Source organism: Sinocyclocheilus anshuiensis, unplaced genomic scaffold, assembly GCF_001515605.1.
Source record: "Sinocyclocheilus anshuiensis isolate Anshui unplaced genomic scaffold, SAMN03320099.WGS_v1.1 scaffold476, whole genome shotgun sequence".
Taxonomy (NCBI): domain Eukaryota; kingdom Metazoa; phylum Chordata; class Actinopteri; order Cypriniformes; family Cyprinidae; genus Sinocyclocheilus; species Sinocyclocheilus anshuiensis.
In genome coordinates this window covers 347950-372167 of record NW_015554139.1, presented here as the reverse complement: position 1 = coordinate 372167, position 24218 = coordinate 347950, and the positions used below count along the sequence as shown (strand labels likewise).

At 41.3% G+C, this 24218-nt stretch overlaps 1 long non-coding RNA gene across 1 annotated transcript in view; it reads right to left on the bottom strand.

Annotated features, from left to right (window-relative positions):
- LOC107670521 (uncharacterized) overlaps window positions 1-24218 on the bottom strand; it is a 74179-nt gene that overhangs the window by 8868 nt on the left and 41093 nt on the right. The window contains exon 3 of the long non-coding RNA XR_001632097.1: window positions 3923-3998. This is a non-coding gene — a long non-coding RNA (uncharacterized LOC107670521). The remainder of the gene's footprint in view (window positions 1-3922; window positions 3999-24218) is intronic.

The following is a 24218-nucleotide window of genomic DNA, read 5'->3' as shown; positions in this document are numbered from 1 at the left end:
ATTTGTACTCTCAAGTAGCAGTGTTCATTTAAAACAGAGTGAAATTGAGCATTCTTGCATCTACAAACTTACATTAAAGCTTTGTTGACTATAATAGAAGAGACTGAGTTTTGTCATATTGTAGAACTGCCATCCAAATGTTAAAGGTATAGATTACCAAAACATTTTAAATATTGTGATCATTAACCTCATGTTGTTTCAAACTTGTATGACTTTCTTTCTTCTGTGAAAAACACACAAACAAAGATATTTTGATATCTCAGCTGCTTTTGTCCATACAATAAAAGTCAATGGGGTCTAAGTCACACTGGACCCTACTGACTTTCATTGTTAAAACACTGATACCTTTTTCAAAATATTTTCCATTGTCTTCTTTAGAAAACAGAAAGGCTTACATGTTTGGAATGACATGAGGTTGAGAAAATGATGACAGATGTTTAATTTCTGAAGCAGTCATTTTTCTTTCTTTTCCCAATGTACAGTATACACACATATGGATTGTTAATTTCTTTGCAGAGCCCATATTGTGAGTGGATGGAAACTTTCTTTGATTATTTGACTTTTTTGCAGTCCACTATATATGGCCACTTAAGCAGCAGCCCAGCAGAAGTTTCTCTGGGTTAATGTTATGTCACTTAATTAATATTCTATTCTATTATATATCAATATTCTGTAATATAAATGAATAAATTATTATATTAATATATTATTTAATCAAAGCTAATAAGGTTTATAAAGTTTCCAGCCCTGACTTTTTCACCCGTGGCTACAGTCCACATTACTGTCATCAATTACTGTATGTTCAGGTGCTATGGACATTGCAAGTGGCCACAGAATTGTGACATTGCAATGACAGTGGCATTAGGAGATTTTTGTGTCATGAATGTGTGACACGACTGTTACTCTGCTTTCTGTGTTTGCCTTCAGGTGACCTTGGACAGTAGCTGCTGGTCTGGGACAGCTGAAGCACAGTTTGGAATCGTTAGAGCAATTACTACAAAAACAGAAGGCCACAGGGAGCAATTACACACTCACTGTTTACTCTCCTATGCTAGAGGCCAACGGGATCGAGGGACTGCTGATAGAAAGAAGATGAAATCTAGTGAAAGGGCAATGAAAGAACAGGCGATAGCGCACAGGAAGAGAATAGAGGAGGCAGGTGAGATGAGTAAAGGAAAACATTTTGCTGGGGGGCAAAAAATTTAGGAAAAATCCACTGGAGCAAATCTGATGTTAGAGGATCCAACACTCAATATTCTGTCACACTGAGCAGCCGGATTAAAAGCCGTTTTACACAGTACGTGGTAACCCACTGTTCCCAGTTTATTTAAATGGGAGAGAGGCAGCAGATGGAACTGAAAGTGACACTGCTTGCTAAGTTCATGCATACAGTGCCGTTCAAAAGTTTGGGGTCAGCAAAATCCTTTTTTTTTTTTTTTTTGAAAGAAAGAAATTAAGAACGTTATTGAGCATTGATGAATTAAATTGACCTAAAGTGAAGGTAAAGACTTGGTTACAAAAGATTTCTATTTCAAATAAATGCAGTTCTTTTGAAGAACTTTTCTAGAATTCTAGAAAAATGTATCAAATGTATTTGGTTTCCATAAAACTATTAAGCAGCACAATTGTTTTCAACATTGATAACAATAAATGTTTCTTGAGCAGCAAATCAGCATATCAGAATGATTTCTGAAAGATCAGGTGACACAAAAGACTGGATTAATGATGCTGAAAATTCTGCTTGTTCTGTTGTTTTAAACAGTAGGTGTGATTGTACCACTAACAGGTTGGATTTTGTACATGCATTTATTTTGTTAATCAAATACTTTTTCAAAACCATTTTCATACAAACCCCTATCATTCTCTTCCCTAACTCTCCATTTGATGCACTTTAAGCAGGTAAAGAAAAATCAGGGTAAAACACTAACATTCAATAGGCTACAACTTTTTTCCCCCACATTGGTTTAATTGATGCCAAGCTACAAAATCACACAATGAATGCTGACAGCAGTAAACAACATAATACAAGTAGGTACAGTATAGCAGTAATCAACATCGTTGCTACTACACTTTTTGGACTACACGGCTCATCAATGATAAAATAAAGTAATATTACATAATATGTAATATTACAGTGAAATACAAACCTACAGCCAACTATAAATATATCCCTAAACCCATTTCATACACGTTTATATTTCTAGTATATTTTCTAATCAGAACAAACTCACTCTGATTTATCTCCAGCGACAAAACAAGTTAGCATTTACAAAGTATTATTCTTAAAAGTTTAAACTGAAGAAATACCTAAAACATTATATATGATACCAGTAAATTTGAGTTTTACTTTACACACTCGGTAGCAAATGTGTAATAATTATTTGAAACCTGAGAATGATGTGATGTTTGTAAATACTGGTACAGCTGTAGTTCCTTTCATTTCATGTGACGCTACACTCTGGATGGATTTCAATCTGACTAGCTCATTGTTTTCGTGCTCTCTCCTGTCTGTCAGCACGGATGCTGGCCTGGCTGATCCAAAGGTTGTTCTCAGTACGGCTTGAAGAGGCAGAGGTGGAGGAGGTCAGCACTCTCACTGGTGACAGAAAGAGATGTACAACCCCTCAATCTCATCTCCGAAAAGGACACAAGACTCTCTGCTGCAATCACAGGCTTTAAACCCATCTCTCCATCCTGACCTTTCCCGTACCGCACGAAGGAGAAGAAGAGAGGTGGGCGGGGGCGACGGGGGGGGGATTAGCAATAGCCTGGAAAATCTTCATTTCCAGTTTCAGCGATTGAAACAATTGATTATACCACTGTATCTCCTCAAGAAAGGAGAAAAACTCAGAATGCCTTTCCCATGGATACAGCAGTGTTCCAGCTGAGAAACACCCCAAAAAAGCATTTAAATAAACATCACAGATGCCATTTTCATTATTCATTAGCTTTCATCTGCAACTCTGCTAGAGTTACTGTGGACACCTGCGGCAGGGACACTCCTGTCCGACTCCTTATTGGGTGGGAGGATGGAGGGATGGGCAAGGAGAAGGAGAAGAGGAGTTGACTAAGAAAAGGAAGGGGACTCAGTGGAATAAAGACTCGTTCTGCAGAGCAGAGACTCTTAGTGGCCATACATCAGCTTGAAACAAAATAAAAGATTTAGCATTCTGTCCTACTTACCATCAAACATCCTGGCATTCCCTTGTTATTTTAACAGCTCCCGGTTCAATTTTTAATGCAGGCTCCCGGTTCAATTTTTAATGCAGGCATATGCTTATGCTAAAACCGCACCCTGCTGCTTTCCCTCCCTCTCCGCTCAAAGACAACAAAATTCCCATCAATCCAACTGAACTCAGACAAAAAAAAAAGATTTAGGGACAAAAGACTGCATGCGTGATGCACAGTGACATGATTGCAAAGGCTCGCTGCTGGTCGTGAAGGTCAAAATATCAATAAAACAGCAGCAGAATTATGGATTGTGTTATTTTGGGTTCCTGTAACTCAACTGGTTGAGGGTGGCACTAGCAAAGCCAAGGTCATGGGTTTGATTCCCAGGGAATACACAAACTGATCAAATGTTTACCTTGAATGCTCTTCTACCTTGAAGTCCTTCTGGGTAAAAGTGTTTGTCAAATGAATGGATGTAAATTTATGAGGGACTCAGTCTTGACATAAAAAGAGGAGCTCTCCCAAAAAATGAAACACTTTGATATGGTGAAAGCTCTGGCATGCACACAGATACATACCACATATTTCTGAATGAAATGTTTTGATAGGTTCGACAGAGCGGGGCGAATCACCATGAACCCATTTTACCTCTATAATGTCATGCATTTCAGAGTATTCAACTAGACAAAAAATGTAAAAAAAAATTTCCCATTGATAATTGAATGTATAGTAAAAAATGGATGTTACATACCAGATCCGAATGCATGTTTGCTGTAGATTGTGGTGGAATACTCTCATCCTCATGCCATTCCTGTACAACTTTATTTCTGTGGAACACAAAAGAAGATATTTTGAAGCCTTTTTTGGGTGAACTATCCCTTTAACACTTATTTTTCAAAAATAACAACACACAACTTAACATTAAGCATCATTTTATTGGTATTTAATTAGTATATATATTAACTATAGGTAACATTTTATAGTTACATTGCCTACAATGTATAAATAGCTGTTTAACTAATGGTTTGTGTTCCTCAAGATAAGAGCTTCCCAAACTTCAGGGGTGTAAAAAAAATGCATTTTGTTTAGTTGTAATGCAGTCATGATGAGGTTGATGTACTGTCATGCTTCGGTTTTTTTTGCATCTAATTGTTAGAAAAAATGAACTAAATACAAAAATAAGCGAGGTATCTCACCTTGCTATAACAAAAAAAAAGTTTTGATATTTTAAACTTGCATTATGAGAAACAAATCAGATAATATTTAATTGCTCAACAGGTGCTAGTAACAAGAAGTTTAGTATCCTGAATGCAAAATGTTTATCCTAAATGCACTATAAAGTAAGTCACTTTGGATAAGAGTGTCTGCAAAATGTACATAACATGTAAATAGTTAACATTAATCAACCTGTGCAGCCTAGGTGATGTCAGCCGAAATCACAAATATCACTGCTATTGGATGACAAACTGCTCTACTGTGTACTTTACATTTTTATAGTTGCACTAAAGTACTGTGCTGTTGTGTTAATGCTGATTTCTCATTTTATTGTTGACAGAGATTGAAAACTAAGCTGTTGTGGGAGACTTCCTTGACAAGCTTTTTGGCAGAAGGGAGAAAAACGCCATTTGTGCCAATGAAAACAGAACAAAAGGGAGGCAAATGTGACAATCAAAGTGGCAAAAGACACATCCCTCCAGTTTGGCGCCAAACACGGGGCGAGGGATGGCAGGGAGGATGAGGAGGAAGTGATGAGGGGCCCAAAGGAGAAAAGCACCTGATGAAATGATTGCAGGATAGACAAAATACAAGAAGGAGATGGATGCTAGAAACACGAGTCTGTGGCACCAGCACACTCTGTAATCATTGTACCCCTCATTTCCCGCTATTCACCACTTACATTGTCTCCATCAGGAGCATCACACACACAGACACACATATGCACACAAACAGTGAAGAAACACTCTCAAAGCAAGAATCTGGACCTGATTACCTATTGTGCAGAGTTTATTATTGCAAAAAAAAAAAAAAACGCGCACACACGCAGTTCAAAACCTCAGCCCTAGCCTTCCCGAGCCACATTAGCCTGGTCAAGAGAGACGCCACCGAAAAAACACAGCTGAAGAGTGGGAGGAAACAGGCGGCCTGCAGTTTCTATGGAGATTTCAAACTTGATTATTCAGCAAGCTCAGACAGAGCCATCAAAGGTCATCATTTATTATATCTCTCATCAGCCTGGTGTCAGTGAGCACGTTTACAGGAGTCAATGAGTTTGTATTCGAGAATCACAGTGAACACACAGTTCTGTTTACTGTGTATGAATTGTGTTTACCATGTATGGTGACTTATAGCTTGTCTTCTTTGAGAAGAAAGACTGACAATAGAGGATGGAGGGGAGGGGCGATGAATGGCAGACTGAGAATTGGAAAAGAAAGAGAGAGAGGAGGAGGAGGAAGGCATAGAGTGAAAGAACAAGCTTCAATGATGTCACTCAAACGGCAGGGATTCATTAGTCAGGCAGCAATGCAGCAACTCAGCCATGAGATAGTGAAACATTTCACACTGGGCTTTTCCATTTCTCCCAACCTCTCCTTCCTTTCTTCTCCTGCTAGTTTCCCTTTCTTGTCAGTGATCCTGGCGAGGGTCAGAGCTTCAAAACTGAACCTCTGTTGTTCTGTCAAACAGACACCCAAACCGGCAGCATAGTTTCATTTGAACATTGAGATGGCAGCAGGTCGGCCTGGTCAAGAAATATTAGGGCTTTTGGAGCTTGTCTGGGGGAGAGTGGGGTAAGATTAGGCACTATTATATACAGGGGTTGGATGCAGTGTTAATTTTGACAGCAAATTTTGATTTAGTTTTAGTCATAGGCTGCGTTTACACTGGCACAAAAAATCCGATCTTTTGCTCACATCTGACACAGATCGGAATTTGTTGCACACGTGTAAACAAAAACCCGCACAAGATACGATTTTTTTGCATCCGATCTGAGCCACTTCCAAATGTGGATTTTAATCGGATACACATCTGATATCTGGACATCCGACCTACGTCTAACACACATATCCGATTCTCCACAGAACTCCCAATGCGAGGGCGACACGTTTGCTCATAAAGATTTTGTAATGGCATTTTAATGCCGGTGTGCTGTATGCGCTCGCATTTTATTGAGATTGAAACTTTTTATAGGTAAGTAATTGCACATTCAGGAGCTGGTTTTCAACCCCCGCCCCGTGAATTTTGAAAATACAACAGCTAAAAGCTACATATATTTCTCAGCAATGAGGTGATAACTTAGCAGTTTTTGTAATTAAACCGACAAGCTTGTTTGCAATGCTTCACAATCGCTCGCTCGCACGTGGGTGCATGCGTTCGTTCGTTCTCTCTCTCTCCTTAATTCGAATTCATTTCAATAAATATAAACTTTATTTCACTAAAGAATTCTACCTCTAACGAGCTGTAGATAAAATATTCTAACAAATTAAAATTACCGTTATTTTCCGGTCTTTATCCGTTCAGTCAGATTTTGTGCTGCAAAACATCCATGACAGCCGTTGTCCATGCTGGCAAATAAAAATGGCCATTCGACGTGAATTATATAAATAATTTTAACGGCCATTTAAAACCCGAGGGTATACCATGTGCATAGTAAAGCGATCACTGCAGACAATCCTTTTTGGTGGGAATTAATGTAAACACAGATATCGGATACCAGTCGGCATAGTATAGTGATCATTGACTACCATTTTGGGCAGGAATTATGTAAACCGATATCGGATACCAGTCGTGTCTAAAGTGAATGTAAACAGACGTGCCAAAAAATCGGATATGGTCAAAAGATCGGATCTGTGCATTAAGTAAATGCAGCCATAGTCTTTTGACTAAAATGCCATTTAGTTTTAGTCATATTTTAGTCATCTGAATTGTTTTTAGTTTTAGTCTAGTTTTAGTCGACTGAATATCATAACATTTTAGTTGACTAAATCTACAGTAAATATAGTCGGCTAAAATCCAATGGGTTTAGTTACAGTGCATTTATTAAGCATTTCTCTAAAATTTCCAAACTCATTATATAGATTTGATATTAAGGTTTTATCATGATACACACTGATTTAACTGCGGTGACACACAACATGCCTTTATGTTAAAATTAAATAAAACCACTTCTCATAAAGAACAAGAAGGTCTTCTTTTTAATGAAATACCAATGGTTATATAGGCTAATTATGTATTCTTTATAGCAACTTGTTTACCATATTCTTCATTCTTTCAAGCAGACATATTTATTTCTATAAATAAATTTAGATTAATCTTTCGCTTTCTGTGTGTGTATATGCTTCACTGTCTGCGCTCAGAAAACCGAACCGAATTGAGTTCTCTCTTGCGTCGTCAGATTTATCCACATGCCTGCTCTTCTCTTACTCCCACATACTGACATTTTTTAACGTTTTATGCGACGTGCAGCAAGTGTATGTTAGCTTATGTCCCGCCGGTTCATATGTACGCATCTAACTTCCTAACTATGCAGCAGATTCATTCTGAATTAATCTCTTCCCAAATCGTCCCTCCCTAACATTTTCATCTCGTTTTTATTAGTTGACGAAAATGTCAATAGATTTAAGTCATAGTTTTTGTCATTCAAAAAGAGTTTTAGTTCGTTATCGCCCCGTTGTCGTTGGTGAAAAAAATGACGTTGACGAAAATTATTCGTCAACGAAATGAACACTGGTTGGATGTGAACACCCATTATTATAATACCATTTGTGTAGGCCACAGTGAAAAAAAAAACACATTGCAATCATCTTTTATCTTTTCATTGACTATATTGTCTAGTTTGTAAATCAATAAAGAGTAAGTTGTGATCAGCAGTGTTTAGTACAAGCCATGGGTGAAATGGGTGACTTGTCAGACTTCCAAAAAGGACAAATCATATGAGAGTTTAGCAAAAGCATCTGTCAGCAACTTTAATAGCCCAGTTTTTACGATTATAACTGCATACGCAAAGCATGGCAATACTTCATCAGCTGAGAAGAACCAACATGAACTTCAACATCTGCCCTTACCAAACAAATCACCTGACTTACTGCCAAACAAATCACCTTGACTAATATTAAGTGAAAGTGAAAGTGACGTGACGTGTAGCCAAGTATGGTGTCCCATACTCAGAATTTGTGCTCTGCATTTAACCCATCCAAGTGCACACACACACACAGCAGTGAGTAGTGAACACACACACACACCCGGAGCAGTGAGCAGCCATTTTTGCTGCAGATTCGGTGCTTTGCTTTTGTCGTGGTATTGAAGGTGGAAGAGAATGCTGTTTATTCACTCGCCCCACCTACAATCCCTGCTGGAACAGAGACTCGAACACGCAACCTTTGGGTTACAACTCTCTAACCATTAGGCCATGACTGCCCCCTATTATCAAACCACTGTGACCAGTTTAAGGCTGGTAGCTATATTAAAGGCAAATGATAATAATGAAACCTTAATAATGAAATATTTCCTATTTCCCAGGTGTTTGTCCAACCCCTGTATGTTGTCTTCTATTCAAGATTTGACAGATGTAAAACGAATAGCTACTTCTAGCTATGTTTATTTCAAGGTATCTATTACCCCAGCTTAGTGGGTAAAATGAGCTGATCTAATAGTTTCGAATTTCTGTTCTGAATTCTTTAAGAATGTTGCAATCATGGAGCGAGATGCAATATGTGCTGCTGCATGAACCGAATAAAAGGTGCCTACACTAGACTAGAGAAAGCTCTTTGATTGATATAAACATGCAAGATTCATTTAGAGGGAATGGAAAGAGCCAGTCTGTGTGAGTTTGAAATAATTTGAATGGATTTCTAAAAGCACAACTGAACTTTGCACCCTCATAAAAGTTAATTTAAAGTATTTTCAATTCTGATTAACAGACAAAGCTGCAGGATTGGATGGACATACACTTGACAAATAAACCTATGAACCAAACGCAAAAAGAAACAAAGCAAGCCAGGTCTGTGTGTACATACAGTGGTGTGAAAAAGTGTAGGCCCCCTTCCTGATTTCTTGAATGGCTGAAGAAAAACAAAATGAAGACTTTGGAGTGGCCTAGTCAAAGTCCTGACCTGAATCCTATTGAGATGCTGTGGCATGACCTTAAAAAGGCGGTTCATGCTCGAAAACCCTCCAATGTGGCTGAATTACAACAATTCTGCATAGATGAGTGGACCAAAATTCCTCCACAGCGCTGTAACAGACTCATTGCAAGTTATCGCAAACGCTTGATTGCAGTTGTTGCTGCTAAGGGTGGCCCAACCAGTTATTAGGTTTAGGGGGCAAACACTTTTTCACACAGGGCCATGTAGTTTTGGATTTTGTTTTCTCTTAACAATAAAAACCTTCATTTAAAAACTGCATGTTGTGTTCACTTGTGTTATCTTTGACTAATATTTAAATTTGTTTGATGATCTGAAACATTAAAGTGTGAAACATGCAAAAAAATAAGAAATCAGGAAGGGGGCCAACACTTTTTCACACCACTGTACATATATGACAACAACGGTTCAGAGTGAATGGCATCTTGAGGACTTAACAGAAGAGCACAGTCTCCCTGAAGAGCACATCTGAAAGCTACCAAACATACAAAGCTCTCCTGCTGCTCCGACACTTCACGGCAATAAATAACACCAGCACAAATGGTTTATTGGCGATCGTTCACTTCAAGGCGTATTGTTGTGAGCTACAAAGGCTTGAAAGAAGCTAGAGAAGCAGAAATAAAAATGGGAAGCATCTGTTAGAGGCAGATTAGTGAAAGATTGAGGTCATCCTCCTCCAGATCCTCATTAAGTATTGAGGCTCCAAATCGGAGTCCGCAAACCCTGCCGTTCCGCACGGTGTCAAATGTCTGATCACTATCTCCAGCTGCAGGCTGAGGAGTCGAGCACAGGGACCTGTGTAGCTCAGAAGCCCAGTGTTCTTGTCAGACTGGAGCACAGACACCCCGCGAGTGACTGAACAATCACAGACAACTCCAGCACAGACTTACACACAATTTCATTTCATGTTATACATCGAAATTCACCGCCTCAAGGCAGTTCTTACTTGGGGGATTCTGCAGAGGGGCTCAGGCTTGTTGTGTTTTTGACAAACGAATGAAATGTTCCTCTGACGCCATCAGAACCGATCTCACCGTACGTTACCGCATTATCACGGTCTTCATCACGAATATGTTGTGGCTTGAGACTTCTGTGGGGCTCGCCATTTTTTACTGCATATGGCAGCTAATATATTTCGCAGATATTGAATGGCACTGCTCTCTGCTGCTTCTTTATAGGTTAATTAAAATTTCATATTCACAGCTTTTTATTGCCATATTGGTGTGTAAAATGGCAGATATGAATTATCGTTAGTCCCCTCTAAGCTATTTATGAGAAGGCTGTTAGACTGTGTGCTAGTGGCTTGTCAGTTGTGAACAAAATGTTCTCCCATAGACTCGTATGTCCTTCTAATGTAATACACTGTCCTTAAAGACTGACTAGCAAATCCAAGATTGAGAAAATAGCCTTGGATGGTGAGCTGTGAAGGAGCCTATAGATTGGACAAGCTCACTTAAGAACTAAGACCTTTACTGAATGAGTTGGTGATTTAAACCTTAATGAATGAGTGAGTGCAGTGGCATGTTGGCCATTCAGTTCAACATGTCAATCTTGTCCACAACAAGTAGAGTGAGTAAGAAGCATTGCACTAAACTAGCCTAAACTAAACGAGCCTAAACTAAACTAAAATAAAATTAATTTACAATAGGCTACTAAATAAACAATTCAAATTGTTTATAAGTTCATGGTCATCAGTCATATATAATAAGACACACAGACAGACAGACAGATAGATAGACAGATAGATAGATCCGTTGTGCTTCGGACGTCCCAAGTTCAATTGCAATTGCCCGGCTTGCAGACCTTTCCGATCCCGTCCCCCTCTCTCTCTCTCCCACTTTGCTTCCTGTCCACTTACTGTCCTGTCAAAATAAAGGCATAAAATGCCCCAAAAAAAAATCTTTAAAAAAGTTAATCTTGGTGCTCCAGCTGTCCAGGTTTTTTTTTTTTTTTTTTTGCTGCAGCTCTTTCATGGATTTTGGCTTTGTGAAGTTCTTTGTGGAAACAGGGTCTTCGCCTTGAATATTGAGTTTTGCTGTCACTTTGCTGCAGTAGTTTTGGGCCAGCTCGCAGCGGCTTTAGATGGCGATGCGCAACAGGTACTGCTAGATGTCCAAGGAAGTCAGGTGTATAGTGTTCATGCGCTGCACCAGGCTTTGTCTCGCCGCTTTGGGGACATGAAACCCCTAATGGCCTTATGGCAGCAGTTTCAGGAGCACACCCGTCAACCAAAAGAGCTCCTGGGTGTGTTTATGGCTGACCTGCGACACTTAGCCCATCGCAGCTACCCGACATTCAGCGAAAGCGTGAGGGATGCGTTGGTTCTGGATGCGTTTGTACGGGGATTGACCCCAGATCGGTTACAGCAGCAAGTATGAATAGCTCAGCCATCAAACCTTGATGAAGCTCTTGACTGTGGAAACAGGGTCTTCGCCTTGAATATTGAGTTTTGCTGTCACTTTGCTGCAGTAGTTTTGTGTTGTTTGGACACAATCCTTCTTAGTGTTTGACGGTCCCTATCATTCACTTTCAGTTCTCAACCACTATTCTTCTTCGCTGATGAAGTCTTGCCATGCTTTGCGTATGCAGTCATAATCATAAAGACTTGGGTGTTAAAGTTACAGCTGCTTTTGCTAAACAGGCTCTCATTGAACACTTGTATTAAACACTGCTGATCACAACTTGTACTACACTGATACAGTAAACAGCTCTAAAAGATCCAAAAACAAACTGTTAAATAAATACTTGGTCCATGCTAGTGGGCAAGTTTTTTTTATTGAGCATAGACAAAATGCCTGACAAAACTAATTAAAAAAAAAAGACACTGAGCAGAGAAAGCGGGCCAAATTGGAGTCCATCACAAAAAAATCTGCTCCACAATATCTCAGAGAAACCTTAGTTACAGAGGGAGCTTGTGGTTTGTTGGCGCTGTGGAAAAACAGGTCATTTGCGCCGGGAATGTGCTACCCTGGATGTGGCTGTGGCCACGCCTCCGTCGGGAAATGGACAGGGGTCGGAGTAGAGGGAGGTACTCTCGGCCCATCAGCCATTCCAGAACCCTCCAGTGGATCGTCTGTTGACTTGGTTAGTCCAGTAGCATGCTGCCGAATAGAGGCCAAAGTGGATGGACAACCGGTGCGTGCCTTGTTGGATACTGGTTCTACAGTCACCATTATTCATCCTAAATTTTTGACAAAAAGGGTCCTTCAGACCGCTCGACTTCCCCTGGTGACTGTCATGGGTGAGAAAGCAACGTTGATGGGCCGTTGTGAGGCAGAAATCTTGGTGAAGGGACACAGCACAGTGATGTGGGTCTGGGCCGCTGAGATTCCGGAATGTTGTCTCTTGGATATCGACTTCCTACTCCAGGCAGCTGCGGTTTTGGACTTGAGGGCAGCGACACTAACGCTAGCTGGGAAGTGTTCGGTGCCCATTCACTTTAATCCACGCGCCAAGAGAGCTGGTGCGCGCAGGCAGGTGTGCTACGTTCCACTCTGCCTCCAAGGAACCAGCATATTTAATTAACCTCCCAGCTGGCCTTCTACCTCTCCCGATACACACACACACATACACACAGCAGACATATGCTCCTTAATTACTATGCACATTTCCGTGACTGCTAAGAAAACAGTAGATTGTAGAGTAGATGGCGACAAATACTCAACATGCAGTTAAATATGCATGCGTTAATTAATATGCACGCCAGCTTCTGTGGTAACCAAGGTGTGCTTAGTACGCCTCCCATTCTATAATATAAAGTTTGCTTTGTAAATGCCACGGCGCTCACTTGCATACTAATAAGATAAATTGAACACAGAACCCTGGAAGCCCTAATGTTTTTATATTCTCCATCTGTATACCAGACCTTTTTCATCCTCACAAGATGTTATTGATGATCCCCATTTCTATTTGTGCAAAACTAGGTCTTCTACAGTAGGCTGGCTTTGCCTGCACACAGGTTAGCCTAATTAAACGCCGTTATAAAATATGGATGTTCACCTTATAGTTATGCTCCTTCTGTTTCGTATGGTAATGCGATTAAAGTGAATGAGAAGTGGGAGAAGTCATCAATAAGAAAACAGGGGAACGAGACGAGCGCTTTTATGAGCGGAAATCAGCAGGAGTAGAGGCCATGTAAAGCAGGAATTAGCCTTTTAAAGCTTCTTCCTGAACCACCATGCACTTAAAGCAGTTAACAGCAACAGACAACGCTGAGTTTTCATGAACGCCTGCAGAGTCTGACCTCACATTTACATTAACATCTGCCACGCTTCCCTTCAGCTGACATTTATCTGTTATCCTTCAATCATTTTAGGACGGCTCTTACAGTAGGCTGGGGTGAAACTAGTTATCATGGGGCATTTGTGATTAAATATCAACTATCATTCTGTCCAAAAGATGGATATTAGCACTGAAAAGCAAGGATGGTGATGAGTCATTTTCTGGAGTTCAATTCATATTTGCAAATTGCTTCTTTTTAAATATATTGTTCAAATTGATTCACAAATCTGCCTGAATAGGTGAGAAAAGAACTAACGAGTCTGAAATTTACAGACTTAGACCAGTACTGTTCTAACCCTAAAATCTAGTGGCATACCACAAAACCTATCACAAAACCATGAAGCAGGTCCCATTCAAAGGGACTAACATCAAGCATGAAAAGTTTGTTGCTGAATAAATTAGTGCCTGATGAAATTAGTGTCATTCTCTTTCTCTTAATTTAGCCTTTGCATGCTCTGTAGAGATGTTGTCTTTTCAGTGTCAATAACACTGAAACTGAAATTTTATGATTAATAATGTCAGGTGGTGGAGTGGGAGAAGGAAAGTGAGAGAGCCGTGAGCGGGGTGGAAAAACAGTTAGTCAAGCTCTTTTTGCGCTTAGTTGTTTTTTTGGGAAGTTAAGACACCTCCTGATACCCGCGTTTTAGATTGTAACGTTCAGGAAATAAACCACAGCCCGTTGGATACTTGCAAATTTGATCCTCGTCTCCTGTCTCCCAGGTCCAAGCTCTTCCACTTTGTCACCAACATTACAGTCTGTAGAGACACCATTTTCCGGTACTGTGGTCGGGCTTTCCACCGTTCCTCCACCTACTGTCTTTGATAGTTGGAACTGCAGTCAAGGTGCCTGATGAAATTAGTGTCATTCTCTTTCTCTTAATTTAGCCTTTGCATGCTCTGTAGAGATGTTGTCTTTTCAGTGTCAATAACACTGAAACTGAAATTTTATGATTAATAATGTCAGGTGGTGGAGTGGGAGAAGGAAAGTGAGAGAGCCGTGAGCGGGGTGGAAAAACAGTTAGTCAAGCTCTTTTTGCGCTTAGTTGTTTTTTTGGGAAGTTAAGACACCTCCTGATACCCGCGTTTTAGATTGTAACGTTCAGGAAATAAACCACAGCCCGTTGGATACTTGCAAATTTGATCCTCGTCTCCTGTCTTTCTCCTGGGAAAGTGCAAAACGTCACACTGGTGTCAGAAGTGGGATCATTACCACAGCTTTCTGTTCATGATTCCCAGAAGACAATGGAGAATAAACCGGTAAGATCGCTCCAGTTATCCACTGAGAAGTTAGAGCAAAGCCAGGGAGAGCCCCGGTATGGGCGGGAGCGTCATCCCGAGGGAGAGCGGGCCATAATGGAGAGAGATGCGCTGATCAGCGCGCTAGCGCCCACTAACCCTTTTCTGCCGCTGTTGCTGAACGAATATGATCAAGAATGTTGTCTTAAAATGAGACAAAAGCCCCCCGCACCGTTTTAGTATGTCTCGTGCTTTTGGTGAACGTATTTGCATCGCGAGCACTCCGATCGCGGGAGGCCGCGATGCCGCGTGCGTCCTGCCTGTTGACACGGAACCGGAAGTCAGCGGAGATAATAACACCCGGTCTGGAATGCAGATCGCAGATGGAAACGCTGGTAAACAGCGGCGCTGTACATGGATTAATACGGATGAAACATTTTCTTTTTGTCCTGAAGATTCAAGCTACAGTTATAATCATCCACAAACAAGTAATATGCACATTAAAGAGGGACTGTATAACGAGCTGTACAGTCCAGTTGCCAGTCGCGCTAACCCATTGGGTTTATCAGAAAAGGGTAATAAACCTTGTTCAATCGCCCCCTCTGACCACGCTCATTGGCCAACCACATTGCCATATAACCCCCCCTGACGAAGTTGGTACAGCATTGTATAAACACTGGGGATGCACCACCCATCCGGCAACGTGCATGACGGTTACCTCCCACAAGGCAGTCGGCTGCAGATCACTGCCTAGAAGAGATGAAGGCTTCAGGAATTATAGAACCATCGGAAAGCCCGTGGGCCTCACCAGCTGTATTGGTCCCTAAAAACCGTAGCTGTCTGAAATTGGGGCACTATGATGGTCATTCTTCTTATGAGGCATTCCGGAAAAAGTTTGAGCTGGTGGCCGAGGCTAATGGCTGGGACGAAACCGAGAGAGTGGGCCAGCTCGCAGCGGCTTTAGCGGCAACGTGCATGACGGTTACCTCCCACAAGGCAGTCGGCTGCAGATCACTGCCTAGAAGAGATGAAGGCTTCAGGAATTATAGAACCATCGGAAAGCCCGTGGGCCTCACCAGCTGTATTGGTCCCTAAGAAGGATGGTGGCTGGCGTTTCTGCATTGACTTCAGACGCCTAAATGAGGTGACTGTCAAGGACTCTTACCCGCTTCCGCGGGTTGATGAGTCACTGGATCGGATCGCTGGGTCCAGGTGGTTCTCTTCGCTAGATCTGCGTAGCGGGTATTGGCAGGTCCCCCTCAGTGCTGACGCAAGACCGAAGACTGCCTTCACGACAGGGACAGGCCTCTGGCAATTCAAGACCATACCCTTTGGTCTGTGCAACGCTCCAGCAACCTTTGAGCGGCTGATGGAGCGGGTGCTCCAGGGTATTCCGAGAGAGGCATACTTGGTCTATTTGGATGACATTTTAGTGCACGGAAAAGACTTTGAATCAGCCCTGAGTGCCCTCGACCTTGTCATGACCAGAATAGCCCAGGCTGGTCTGAAATTGCATCCGGAGAAGTGCCAGCTGATGCAAAAAGCCGTGACCTTCTTGGGCGACTATGTGAGTGCCACAGGGGTGGCTACTGATGATCAGAAGACGGCAGCTGTTCGGGATTGGCCAGTCCCATGCAACCTTAGGCAGTTGCGGGCTTTCCTAGGACTAGCATCGTATTATCGAAAATTCGTCACTGGGTTCGCAACTGTTGCCGCTCCCCTCCATGAGTTAACAAAGAAATCACAGCGGTTCCAGTGGGGGCAAGAACAGCAGCAGGCTTTTGAAAGCCTGAAGGAGGCTTTGTGTCATGAACCAGTCTTGGCCGCCCCAGACCCTAGATTACCCTTCATCCTGGACACAGACGCCAGCAACGTAGGTCTGGGTGCGGTTCTGTCCCAGGAGGGGGAAAAGGGAGAGAGGGTCATTGCCTACTACAGTCGGGCGGGAGCCAGAGGGACAGGTGGCACGGTGGATAGAACGCCTGCAGGAGTTTCAATTCACCATTCAGCATCGCAAGGGCGAGAGTCACCAGAATGCGGACGAGTTGTCAAGGCACACCTGTATGGCATCCTGCCCACAATGTGAACGACTGGCTGGATATGTGATGCAGGGACTGACTGACAAGACCCCAGAGATGGGGATGGAGGCATCTTGTTGTGCAGTGCTGCCTGATTCAAATGTATCATGGGCCATTGAACAGCGTAAGGACCCCGAGCTCCAGGTAGTCATCGACTGGGTGGAAGCTGGAAGGAGGCCTACGTGGGAAGAGGTCATGGCTTTTGGATCAGTGGTGAGGGGGCTGTGGTCTATGCGGGATGGCCTGGCATTGATTTCGGGAGTGTTACAGAGAGGATTCGTGGAACCTGTGACAGGCGTAACCAAGTTGCAGACGGTAGTGCCGAAGTCCTGTCACCGCCTGGTCCTGGAAGCAATGCATGGACAGCCGGGGGTAGGACATTTTGGGGTAAACAAAACATTAAAACGCGTTCGGCAAGAGTTCTATTGGCACACCTGCCGTAGGGATGTGGAGTACTACTGCCGTCGGTGTGATGCCTGCGCTGCTAAAAAAGGGCCAACGGGCCATTCCCATGCCCTGCTACAACAACGCCCGGTAGGCTGTCCCATGGATCGCGTGGCCGTGGATGTACTAGGACCGTTTCCACAGACCCCTCGAGGAAATCGGTTTGTGGTGGTCGCCATGGACTACTTTACAAAATGGCCAGAGGCCTATGCTGTTCCTAATCAGGAGGCAGGGACAGTGGCGGATGTCCTGCTGGAAGGTATGTTTGCTCGCTTTGGGGTTCCCACTGAGGTGCATACGGATCAGGGGAGGAACTTTGAGTCACATGTGTTCTCCGAGTTCTGCCGGCAGTTGGGCATCCGGAAGACAAGGACAACTCCCCTACACCCCCAGAGTGATGGGTTAGTAGAGAGGTACAATCGAACACTGGCCACCCAGCTGGCCCTGTGTGTGAGTCAGGATCAAAAAGACTGGGATCGTCAGTTGCCAATGGTCCTGCTTGCAAGTCGGAGTGCGGTGCAGGAGACCACTGGATGTACGCCAGCTCTCCTCATGCTGGGCAGAGAACTGCGAACCCCATCTTCCCTGTTGATAGGTCAACCTCCAGATGCACCGAAAGCCCCGCCCGGACTGGAGTATGCCCATCAGGTACAGGACCGGCTGCAGTCAGCCCATGAGTTTGCTCGTCGTCAGGCTTTGCAGGCAGGTGTTCGGCAAAAACGGGCATATGACCATCATTGTACGGGACGCGATTTTAATGCTGGAGAGCTGATCATCATTTGACTGGCGGAAGACATTGCAGTGGAGGCCGTCGTAGCAGCCAGGATGTGGAGTTCCGGTGGACTAACCCCTTGAGGCATGGGCTACCTGCCAGAGATCCGCAGCAGACCACAAGAGCAAAGACTGGATCACGGCTTCGGCCCAGGGAGGCACTTCGTGTGCCCCAGCGTTTTGTGGATTTCACCTTTCCTCGGGGACGAGGAAACCTGAGGAGGGGGCAGTGTGGCGATGACACTGTTTATTCTCTGTTATAAATGTGTTTACTTGATTCACCTGCTGTTGGGGGGAGGTGCCCGGGAGAAAAAGAGTCAGGAGGGAGGGGCAAGCGCGGGTGCGGGGAGTGGGAGAAGGAAAGTGAGAGGGCCGTGAGCGGGGCGGAAAAACAGTTAGTCAAGCTCTTTTTGCGTTTAGTTGTTTTTTGGGGAAGTTAAGACACCTCCTGATACCCGCCTTTTAGATTGTAACGTTCAGGAAATAAACCACAGCCCGTTGGGTACTTGCAAATTTGATCCTCGTCTCCTGTCTTTCTCCTGGGAAAATGCAAAATGTCACAATATCATCAAGTATTTTCCTTACACCTTGAATACATGCAAGAGGACACATCTTAACCATTGTTTGTCACCGTTTCTGTTGTGTTTGTCTTGTCATCCTAGCCCTATGACCTAGTTTTACTCATGTGTCTAATTAGTCATGTTCACCTGCTTAGTTCAATTATCTTCTTACATCCCCTCTTATTTAAACCCAGTGTTATTCCCCAGTGTTTGCCCAGTTTCCCTGTGTTTGTGTGGACTACCTGTGGGTTGGATTAAAAGACTTCAAACCTTCATCTTCGTATGTTTATTTACAGCGTAGCGTGACAGTTTTAATCAAGTTATTACATATACTGTATATATATATATATATATATATATATATATATATATACTGTATATATATATATATATATTAGGTAAAATGCATTTTTACAAATATTCTGAATTATTCATTCATAAATACAATGATTTGAGGAGGGTTGCATCACATTACTTTTATTTGTTGGACAAAAGTTTACAAATGTTCATTGCAGCAGTTTTGCTTTTCCATAATAAAAGATTATGCCAAAAGTCTTCACTGTCACTTCTGATTTAATGCATCCTTGAAAGATAGTGTACGTATTGTATATTTTTCTAATAAAATGAATTACATAGATCCATACACACACACACACAATTTTTTTTTTAAATCATGTCATTCTTTTAGCTCTCTGGATTTTTGTTGTTTAAAAGGTTTAAAACTGGCAGGCTATAAATTGTGCTGTTGTCAATCAGTGTGCATATTGTTTTCTGCTGGCTGTGCACGAGAAGATGAAGATGGATTTGTGCAAGTAGACTTTTTTCAGAGAATATATCCTGAAATAAGTCTATTTTTCCTATCATACTGGCAATTTGTTTTTAGCTAGTGCCCCCAAAGTACACAGTCTGAGGAGGTTTGCTGCACACCAGAGCCTGAAACTTCAGGGACAGAAAAAAACAACAGGAGTTTCCTTATTCTGTCCATTTTTCATAGTCTTCTTAAAGCCAGCTGCACAGGGATTGACCCGGGCTATACATGGATTAATGCTAATTAACAGAAACACTGAGGGAGAAGTCGAAATAACTTACTTAGATATTAAATACCGTACATTCAAAAACTTCTCAAGGGCCAAATTAATAAAAATGAGAAGCAAAAATTATGTTCGAGCAAACAAACGATGCTTCATTTCTGCTTCTCATCTCGGAAGAGAGCGAACCCAAAGCATTTGGCACCAAATTGTTTGTTCTGCGGCCAATAACGCTGATTTGAATTTGAACATTAGTCAGAGGACACAGGTAGAGAGGGAATGGGGCAGGGAACGAGAAAGAGAGGGACAGGGGAGCAGGGGCTGGTAAGTACAATCAGTCACAGATGAGAGTCATTTGTCTCAGTCTGTGAGGCACTCATTCAATTATTCTCTAACTGTTTACTCTGGTGGGGAAAGAGACTTGCAGGTAGGAGTATTGATTCATTTATTTTTACACCACACCATTAAACAGCAATACACAAGCGAAGTATGATTGAATTAAGGCTTCTCACTTCCACTGTACCAGCGGCCGAATTTAAGGTAGTGCTTATCTTCTCTCTCGACGCGTGTCGGCATACGCTGTGAGGGACAGCAGTAAATCGTTAGTTGTGAGACCGCCATAAGTTGCTGACTCACATAAAGAGATGGTGCCCAATTACACAGCAGGACTACCTGGCACTCCATATCTAATTGAGCTGCTATTTGAGCTTTTCAAAGTAATTTGTTATTTCAAAGATTTTTTGTATGTCTTAAAAGTGTACAAAGCAAGACGCACAGCCTGAGAAGCAAGAAAGTAGTAGCTTTTATCTTGCTCATGTTGGCAGCAACTCAGATGCCCAGCAATGTTTGCTTTCTGTTTGTGCCCTTGCATTACTTACAAAACCTTTCCATCACATAGTCTCCGCACCTCCATCGTATGTGATATGCAGCCAGTAAGCCGTGCGGCTCTAAGTATAATTACTCAGTCCGGCGACGGCACAAGGCAACAAACCTAATTTGCCAGAAAATGGAGATTCTAAATGGAGGATCAAGATGGACGTCCAAATGGAGTGTAATAGAGCAGATGGGCTATGATGGGATTTGAAGTGTAGCACCGACAACAACAACAGGAGGTAGAACAACAGGTTTGTTAAGCAAATGTAACGGGAACAGACCCATGCAGGAGTGGTTTTCTCTCAGCAACTATAAACCAATTCTATTATAGCAAACCCTACAAAACATTTTGGTACTGGACCCTTTGCTCAGCCAACACTCTCAGAAAAAAAGGTACAAAAGCTGTCACTAGGTACCTTTTCAAAAGGTACACCTTTGTAACCTTATTTCCCGCAAAAAGTGCATATTAGTACCTTAAAGGTACATTTTAGTTCCTTAAGTGTACATATTAGTGCCTAAATGGCACATTTTAGTATCTTTTAAAAGGGTACCACCCCAGTGACAGCTTTTGTACCTTTTTTTTTCCTGAGAGTGCTGATATTTTATATAACAGCTTGTCTATATGACAGCTTGTCACTGGGGCAGTAACCTTAAAGGGACATCTTTGTACCTTATTTACCCCTACAAGATTCACAGTAGTAACTTAAAGGGAAAGTTCACCCAAAAATGAAAATTACAAGTCAAGTCAAATCACATTTACACAATACACATCGTTTCAAAGCATCTTCACATCAATAAATAACAGTGAAAACAGGAAAATGAAAAACAGGAACAAGTGTTAATGTTACAAAATTCAATTATGAAACAAGTTTGATTTCAGCTGTAAAGCAGCTCTACAAAAGATAAGTGTCATTATTCAGCTCAATTTAGTTCAATTTTGATTCAGTTTAGTTCAATATCAGTATCAATGTTGCAAAGTTTATATGAAACAAACTAATTTCAACTATGAAGCAGCTCAACAGAAGACCATAGTGACATTATTCAGCTCAAGTCAATTCAGTGTCAGTTTAGTTCAATTCAATAACACAGCAAAGCTCATCAACTATACGCAGCTCTATACAGAAAGCAATGGTGTCATTATTCAAGTGGGTTCAATGTTGATTCAGTTCAGTTCAATAACAGTGTCAATGCTGCAACGTTGGTGTCATTATCAGCTCAAATCAGTTAGTCAAATTAGATGGTGTCAGTGCAGTCAAATCAATAATATTACTGAATACCCAAAAATACATGTTGCAAATGGTGTGCTATTGCCACAAGCTTAATCAGAATGACTTCACTGTCAAGCAACTGGTCAACTTACTTTAAATGTGAAACACTTTTTCCAGTATAAGTTCTCTGAAAAGTCTTCATATCTTGCTTGTCAGGTAAATGTACCTTGTTTAAAGGTTTTTCAGATATTTTTACTGTAAAAAAGGCATGATTAAGAACATGATTTTCTGGTTATAATGGTCCACCAGCATAAGCCAATTGGGAATAGAAAATCTAATCTGGTCTTTCCAAAGAGGGACAGTCATGGAAACATCAGTTTTCAGATGTTTCACATGCCTAGAAAATAATGAACATTCAGCTACTTTGAGGAGTTCCTTTCACACCTGCAAAACCAGCTTTATTCTTCCATTCAGTGGCCAGAAATTTAATATAGAAGAGAGAAAAGAATGAACAGACATTTTCATAAAATCGTTAGTCATTTCCTGACCTCTCTACACTATTCTGTTCTTTCTCAGTCCCAAGGGCGCAAGAAGAGATTGAACAGCAGATTTCAATCATACTGTATGTGTGTGTGTGTGTGTGTGTGTGTGTGTGTGTGTGGAGGCAGTTGTAGCGTCTGGACCGAGGTCAAGTAAATATCTACAGCGGATCTAAATATTTATAATTAATTATAACTAGTTATGATTAATTATTCATATTTCCCCATGAGCTGATTCGCTACACAGTGAATGAGATGGGTAAGGAGATAGTGGAAGTGCAGAACAGGGTCCTTGGGGTAACGTGCTGTGCTGGCAAACCAGACTTTTGATAATAAATGAAGAAATTCATGAAATAAGATTTGAATATAAATGCCTGAGATGACAGATGGGTGATATGGGTGAATTTAACCACAGTGACACGACATTTAATTCACACAGGAAAATTCCAAGAACTGTTTTATGTATTTATCAATGCAGTGATTATTCACAGCCGATTTCCACACTGATAGTCACAGCAATGACCTTAATTTGACAGACCATTTTGAGGAATGAGGGTTTTCAGAATGAATTGTTAAAGATTTCAAGTTTCAAGAAAAGTACCATGAAAGCATCATGAAAAGCTTGTGCACTATTTCAAGTCTTCTGAAGCCATACAATAGCACTGAGTGAGAAACAGACCAAACATAATGCCAAAGTTAAGATATTTCCTAACAGTCCCTATAGATACAGCAAGCTGTTAACTGAAAACCCGCTGTGACCAGATCAAGTAAATGAATGCATTTACATGCACAACAATTCGAATCAATAAACCAGCAATGCGAAAAATTGTTTACATTTTTATATCATGCATCATCTACAATAGTCTCATTTCATTCATAAAGTAACAATAAAACAGTCTCTTCCTTGAGCTAGAAGTACGTTCCGCTGGTAGCCATGATTGTCCAATTTTTTGTGAAGTTTTCTTGTTACACAGTCATACAGGTGCATCTCAATAAATTAGAATGTCGTGGAAAAGTTCACACGAGTTTCACAATTTGAGTTGAATTACTGAAATAAATGAACTTTTCCATGACATTCTAATTTATTGAGATGCACCTGTATATGAGCGCATTGAATAAGCTGGAAGAACACCGGTAAAGGTGTTTACATGCAGAGGGCAAAAATCTATGTGTGCTGATCAATTTTTGCTTAAGATGTTTATGACCTTTACCCGATTAAAAAAAGCTGGTAAAAGTTTTCATGACCTTGCACATTATCGGATTATTAAGCATAAACACCGTAAGCCTGTGCATGTAAAAACACTCAGTGAGGGAGTCGAATCTATCCGATTCATGAATAAATCACTGAGCAGTTTTGGATCAAGTTCAAGTTCAACTAAATTATCTCAACAGATGTTTTTTTGTTTTTTTTTGAAGCTTACTTTTGTTTTCAGTGAATAGTGACTTAAATGCGGAGTTCACCCAAAAATGAAAATCCTGTCATCATTTACTCACCATTATGTCTTTCCTAATTCATAAAACTTTCGTTCATCTTTGAAACACAAATGATGTGCAAGAGTTTTTTTTTTTATTATATTTTATTTGCTATTTATTTTTTATTAAAAAAAATAGCAACCACACACTCTTTAAAATTTCTTTTTAAAAAAATCAGATTTTGGGTTTGGAATGACATAGAGGTGAGTAAATGATGGCAGACAGCCACAAGAACCAACACTGATGCACAGAACATCTCTTTTTTTTGTGTCACTGAATAGTCAGAATGAATATATCATCTTCACACAGTCAGAGAACACATCAAGAGACAGTTTCAATAAGAAGTAATTTCCTTACATTTCCTTAGTAACAGTTCATTCTTCTTAAAGGGATAGTTCACCCAAAAATGAAAATTTGAT